General features: G+C 43.4%; 2 pseudogenes; one reads left to right on the plus strand and one right to left on the minus strand.

The window, feature by feature from the left end:
- The first annotated feature begins 3,357 nt into the window (after window positions 1-3,357).
- LOC112070183 (cocaine- and amphetamine-regulated transcript protein-like) lies at window positions 3,358-4,161 on the plus strand (annotated as a pseudogene).
- A 1,577-nt stretch (window positions 4,162-5,738) lies between these two features.
- Window positions 5,739-7,287, minus strand: part of LOC112070182 (uncharacterized) — a 6,222-nt pseudogene continuing 4,673 nt past the window's right edge.

Here is a 7,287-nt window from a genome sequence, read left to right on the forward strand (position 1 = left end):
GAAGCCATAAAGATCATCAAGGACAACAACCACCCAAGCCACTGCCTGTTCACCCCGCTATCATCCAGAAGGCGAGGTCAGTACAGGTGCATCAAAGCAGGGACCGAGAGACTGAAAAACAGCTCTATCTCAAGGCCATCAGACTGTTAAACAGCCACACTAACATTTAGCGGCCGCTGCAACATACTGACTCAACTCCAGCCACTTTAAAAATGGGAATTGATTGGAAATATGTAAAAATGTACCACTAGCCACTTTAAGCAATGCCACTTAATACTTGATGTTTACATACCCTACATTACCCATCTCATATGTATATACTGTACTCTATATCATCTACTGCATCTTGCCATCTTTATGCAATACATGTACCACTAGCCACTTTAAACTATGCCACTTTATGTTTACATACCCTACAGTACTCATCTCATATGTATACCGTACTCTATACCATCTACTGCATCTGCCATGCCGTTCTGTACCACCACTCATCCATATATCTTTATGTACATATTCTTTATCCCTTCACACTTGTGTGTGTGTTGTAAGGTAGTAGCGTGGAATTGTTAGGTTAGATTACTGTTGGTTATTACTGCATTGTCGGAACTAGAAGCACAAGCATTTCGCTACACTCGCATTAACATCTGCTAACCATGTTGTATGTACTAATAAAATTTGATTTGATTTGATTTGATTTGGATGGGGAGCTCTGCTGCACAGCTATTTTCAGTCTCTTCAGAGATTTTCGATCGGGTTCAAGACCGGGCTCTGGCTGGGCCACTCAAGGACATTCAGAGACTTGTCCCGAAGCCACTCCTGCATTGTATTTCTGGTGTGCCTAGGCTCGTTGTCCTGTTGGAAGGTTGAACCTTCGCTCCAGTCTGAGGTCCTGAGCTCTCTGGAGCAAGTTTTCATGAAGGACCTCTCTTACTTTGCTCCGTTCATCTTTGCCTCTATCCTGACTAGTATTCCAGTCCCTGCCACTGAAAACATCCCCACAGCATGATGCTGTCACCCACCATGCTTCACCGTAGGGATGGTGCCAGGTTTCTTCCAGATGTGACGTGTTGGCATTCAGGCCAAAGAGTTTCATCAGACCAGAGAATCTTGTAGGTGCCTTTTGGAAAACTCCAAGTGGGCTGTCATGTGCATTTTACTGAGGAGTGGCTCTGCCTCAACACTATCCTGTCTCGGAGCTCTACGGATAATTCCTTCGACCTCATGGCTTGGTTTTTGCTCTGGCATGCACTGTCAACTGTGGGGCCTTATATAAGACAGGTGTGTGCCTTTCCAAATCATGTCCAATCAATGAATTTACCACAGGTGGATTCCAATCAAGTTGTAGAAACATCTTAAGGATGATCAATGGAAACAGGATGCACCTGAGCTCAATAGAGTCTCATAGCAAAGGGTCTGAATACTTATGTAAATAAGTTTATTTCAGTTTTTAAAAAATTATACACTTGTTAAATTTTCTAAAAACCTGTTTTCACTTTGTCATTATGGGGTATTGTGTGTAGATTGGCTGAAATTGTTATTATTATTGTTTTATCCATTTTAGAATAATGCTGTAATGTAACAAAATGTGGGAAAAAGTCAAGGGGTGTGAATAGTTTCCGAAGGCGCTGTATATCCTATTCAGACCCTCCTATGTCAGTGTGAAACATTACATGAAATGCATTGCTCTCATATACAATCTTCCTGACAGTCATTATTTCCCACTACATGTTGATCCCAGCATTCCCCAGCTCGTACTGCTGACGCAAAAGTGGACCTGAAGGCCTCCGGCTGTTACTGCTGACCAAAGTGGACGAGGCCTCCGCTGTTACTGCTGACCAAAGTGGACGAGGCCTCCGGCTGTTACTGCGTGACCAAAGTGGACGAGGCCTCCGGCTGTTACTAACACTATGTGTGGAGAAAAAAAAGCACAGCACACCAACAGCAAAACCTCATCCCAACTGTAAACTATAGCGGAGGGAGTATCATGGTTTGGGGCTGCTTTGGTGCCCCAGGCCCTGGACAGCTTGCTATCATCGACGGAGAAATGAATTCCCAAGTTTATCAAGACATTTTGCAGGAGAATGTAAGGCTATCTGTCTGCCAATTGAAGCTCAACAGAAGTTAGGTGATGCAACAGGACAACAACCCAAAAGGACTGCGAGGAGTAACAGCCTAACATACACTGCTAGCTACCATGACAAAGACCAAAGCTGGGGGGAGTACCGTTGAGGACAGTGCCAGTGGTGTCTCTCACGTAAAGGATCTTTTAAACGAACAAAAAGAGACCTATAAGCAGTTGTTACAACAACAAGAAAATAGTTAAGTGTTTTGTCCAAATATTGTGGTAAATATTAGATTTGTTCCAATGATATTAACAGGCACTGATATATGAAAAGCATCCTGTTCAGACAAATAGAACACACACACACACACACACAAGTAGACATGCCTACACACAGCTGTCTTCATGTCTGACTAATCTTTATTTTCTAGTGTTGACTACTTTGGTTCAGCAGGGTTGCACTGGATCAATAGGTTCACTTTAAAGGCCCAGTGCAGTCAACATTCTGTTTTTCCTGTGTTTTATATCATATTGTACTTGGGGTGCAACTTTCACTGGGGATGAGGAGAACATGTCCCGCCCACATTCTGAAATTTTTAGTTTTAGAATTGGAATTGGAATGTGATACAAAACGAGGCAGCGGTGTGCTTTAGGACCGTGCGGACGCCTCCGAGCAGTTGGGTAGGCTGTTTGGAGTGTTTGACTGGATAAAAAAAAWATATATAATTATTATTATTATTATGTCCCCCCCACTTCTAAAACCAAAGTTGCGCTCCTGTATTGTATAACAACAGGTGATGAAACGAACACTCTAAAAGTGTGATTTTGTCAAATCAGTGTTATTTCCTGATAGTTGCTGGTTGAAAATATAACGTTATTTAAGTGGTCTGGTGAGATTAGCCTGTGATGTAGAGTCTCAGGCCTGCTCACATGAGCAAATGAGAGGTTAGGCATACACACACCCAAGAGGAAATTGGATCCTGATTAAAGATTGGTCTCAACAGCCAGGGGCTGTGACCTGGGATTATTGGAAAGAGGTGAACAGAGGAGTTCTATCACACAACGCCTCTCCATCACAACATCCTCTGGCGCGTGTATGTGCGTGCGTATGACCCTCTCCGGTCAGTGGTTACCTCTGTCGCTCCGCTCATGTCAGTGGTCATACAATATACAGTAGCTGTATGACGTCAGCAAACGCTATAAAATCAACAGCCATCGCGTCTATCACCCCGAATCATAGCCCACTTCACCCGCCCAGTGTTCACCAAGCCCCTGCTAACCACCTGAGGCCCGCTGTATCTCCATCCCTTCTGGTTGTTTCAGCACCATGGCCAGCATTCTACTGCTTTTCCTCGCCGCCTCCTGCTGCGCATGTCTCTGTCTCGCTGACGGCGACACCTCGTTGGAGTTTGAGACTCGCGCTCTAGAGTTCCCCCACAAATCACAAGAAGAGAAGGATCTGGTAAGTTTAATTGTTTATGTTTGTGAAGTTGTTTGGTTTGTGCGTTTGTCAATGTGTTAGTTTAGTCGATTCATCCCTATCTTGTAATTGTTTTCTAGCTACATCTATAGAAGTCTATCATTTTTGGTTTTCTCTGTCATGTAGATTGAAGCTTTGCAAGAAGTTCTGGAGAAACTGAAGAACAAACAGATGCCGCTATCAGAAAAGAAGCTCGGCTGGCGCCGTCGTAAGAGTAGACCTGATCAACCATTTTAAAGTGGTTCTATTATCAACAGTTTTTAAGTAGTTAGCCTGTCTGTATCATGCATTTTTCTTATTCATTGAGTCTAGTCGTATATTGCGTGTTTCAAATGGTTAAAACGGGACTTTCGATAAAGGTCCTCTGTTGACAGTGTTTAAAAATATATAGTTTAGGAGTTGCTAGGATTAATCTGGTTCTGGAAACCGGTGTAGATGTTTCAGAATCTCATAGTCTGGAGACAGATGCCACCATCATCACCATTCAATTATAAACTAACTGTTTGTTTCCAGTGTGACGCGGGCGAGCAGTGCGCTGTTCGCAAGGGTGCGCGTGTCGGAACGCTATGCGGTGTCCGCGTGGACGACCTGCAACTTCTATGTCCTCAAGTGTTTGTAAGAAGAGAGAGAAAAGGATGAACAGTGTGGGGAGGGGAGCAGAGAGAAATAGGAGAGAGAGAACAGAAGCTTTTTCCTCATTCAGTGGATCACATTCAGATCGTGGAACGTTCAGACAGAAATATTGTACGTTGAACAGACAGTCTCTATCTGACATGTAAAGTAAATAGGAATCATGTCAGCTTTACTTTCAGTATGTTGCCCTCTCCCGTCCTGAACGTGACCCTGGTGTGTAATGGAGGGTTTGTTGTCTAACATAAAGGTGGTATCCCAAATAAACATCTTATCCCTATAATGCACTATTTTGACCAGAGTCCTATGTGTCAGTCCTATGTTGCTTTGGTCAAAGTATTGCACTTTATAGGGAATAGGGTGTCATTTAAGACACTACCCAACTTGTTCCCTTCATCTGTGCTCTCTGCTGTCTCGTCTATTTTGACTAAGTACAAAGAAATTCAATGTGATTAATAAAGTCCTTGATTTACAGTTTTTTGTATCGCTTCAGCGCAATTTTAACAAGTAGGCTATGTGGTACATTTTCACTACTCTTAGTACAAAACTCAAAACAGATCACCAAAAAGGCAGTGGTTCAAAACTTTAAGCACATTTTCAATTGACTAAGTGTTTCACAATCAAAATCATACAGTCACATTTTCACCAAACATAATCAGTGTTTCATCTAGAAATACATGTTCATATAACGCACAATACGATGCTCACTTTTGATATGTTTCTCTTCTCTTTTGTTAAAAGACAATTTACTATTACTTAATCAGACTGCTCTAAATTGATGATCACTTATATGTTTGGTAAACCTATACATTACACAACCAGCTCTCACAGTCTCACGTCAGAATTAGACGTTCATCCATGTTTCTCAAAGTTGTTGCAAACGTCATAATTTCTAAGTGTTTAAGGTTAAGCTTAGGCATTAACTACGAAATCTTAAGGTTAGGCATTAACTCCAAATGGTTAAGGTAAGGGTTAAGGTTTGCTTAAAACAATTATCTGAAAAACAACTTTCTATCGCTGGATTCAAACTTCCAAAATTTGGAATCAGAGGCAGATGCTTATGAAAATCAAACTACTGAAGATAACAGTTCACCGTGCTCTAGTGCGGTTTCCACATCATTTCCGGACGTCCTCACATATGGATGGACGTCGAATACTGACTTGTATCCCGGGTGACCTGGCTGACTTTACATGTGAACTGGTTTGTCTGCTACAGATTTTGAGAAACTACGTAATGAAAATGTCTGTAAAGTAGAAACATAAAAAGTATGGATATATACTTGAGTGTACTACAATAATGACTATTGATTTTACTTCACTGTAAGTTTAAAAAATCTGATATTGACAAGACCAGTAATGTACTGTATGTAACAAATCATATCAAAAAATGAATGCACAATGAAAGGTTTTTAATGAAGGACTGGGTTCCATACAAGTATTACCAGTTTGGAGTTTTTGTTTTAAGAGTTTGTGTGTGTGTGTGTGTGTGTGTGTGTGTGTGTGTGTGTGTGTGTGTGTGTGTGTGTGTGTGTGTGTGTGTTGTGTGTGTGTGTGTGTGTGTGTGTGTGTGTGTGTGTGTGTGTGTGTGTGTGTGTATGCATGCAGAAGGAGTGTTAGCATTGGGAAGTATGGTTTGATCATTGGATTCAGTTATTCACACTCTTTATGAAAGGGACAACACAATGCAGCCTAAGCAATACACACAACATACATACAATTCCTGTATCAATAGAAAGATAGAAAATAAAACATGACAATAAAAATAAAACCAAAAAGGACTAGAATGCAGAAACAAACAGTCACCAATAGACATGCATAACAATTCCAATACATATTATCTATACTCTCAATATGTCCTCTTGCTGTCTCTCCCCCTCCCTTCCAACTCTCTGTCAGACGTCTCCCCCGCGGTCCTTCTGGGGGCCACGACAGTCTCCTGGAGCTCCAGGCTGAGAAGGGGAGGCCATGGAGAGAACGCCCCATTGCCGAGGCTCTCCCCCTGGGTAGGCTGCTGCTCTTGCAGGCCCCTCCGGCTGACCGTACGGAGCTCACAGTCTTACTGAGCCAGCTGTTCCTAGTGCCTGGAGATCACGTGCAGCACCCCCTTCTGGTGTTCCAGCTCCTACACAGGGGACAACACAAACATCATATATCACTATGGAGTGTGTACTGTCCACAAAAAAGTGTGTAGTGTACACTATGAAGTGTGTAGTGTACACTATGAAGTCTGTAGTGTGCACTATGAAGTGTGTAGTGTGCACTATGAAGTGTGTAGTGTGCTATGAGCTGACCTGGATCTTGCACTTGGCCTCCACCATCTGTAGTTTAGTCTGGGCCAGCTCCTTCTCCAGCTCTGTGACCTGGCCACTCAGACACACCTTCTCCTGGTCTTGTTCCCTGGTACCAGTCGTCTGCTGGTCTGGTTCTGTTTCCTGGTCTCTCTGCTGGCTTGGTTCTCTGGTGCTGATACTTCTCTGGTACGGGGCTGTGAAACCGAAGCCTTCCATAACAGTAGAATCTAGAGCCTGCCGGCAGCGAGAACACGCCAGCACAGCATTCTAAGAGAGGGAGGAGAGGGGTGGGAGGGGTTTGACGAGAGAGTGCAAAAGTGTGTTTTATTATGAACATGCAGAGTGAGGGGTGATATCCATTCAGAACAAATGATATCATCAAACTGTGTGATTGTCAAACTGTGACATCATCACACGGAGCCATATTCATCCTCACCTGAGTTTGTCCAGGTCCTCTCTGTGTGCTGCCTGCAGCCTCTCCACCCGACTGGTCAGCTGGGAACAGATCTGACAGACAGAGGAAACAACATAGCATTAGGATTGTGTGTGTGTGTGTGTGTGTGTGTGTGTGTGTGTGTGTTGTGTGTGTGTGTGTGTGTGTGTGTGTGTGTGGTGTTGTGTGTGTGTGTGTTGTGTGTGTGTGTGTGGTGTGTGTGTGTGTGTGTGTGTGTGTGTGTGTGTGTGTGTGGTGTGTTGCTGTGCGTGCGTCCTCTGGTCTGTGTGTGTGTGTGTGTGTGTGTGTGTGTGGTGGTTGTGTGTGTGTGTGTGTGTGTGTGTGAGTGTGTGTTGTTGTGTGTGTGTGTTTGTGTTGTGTGCTGCCGTGC

This window comes from Salvelinus sp. IW2-2015, unplaced genomic scaffold, assembly GCF_002910315.2.
Source record: "Salvelinus sp. IW2-2015 unplaced genomic scaffold, ASM291031v2 Un_scaffold1251, whole genome shotgun sequence".
Taxonomy (NCBI): Eukaryota; Metazoa; Chordata; class Actinopteri; order Salmoniformes; family Salmonidae; genus Salvelinus; species Salvelinus sp. IW2-2015.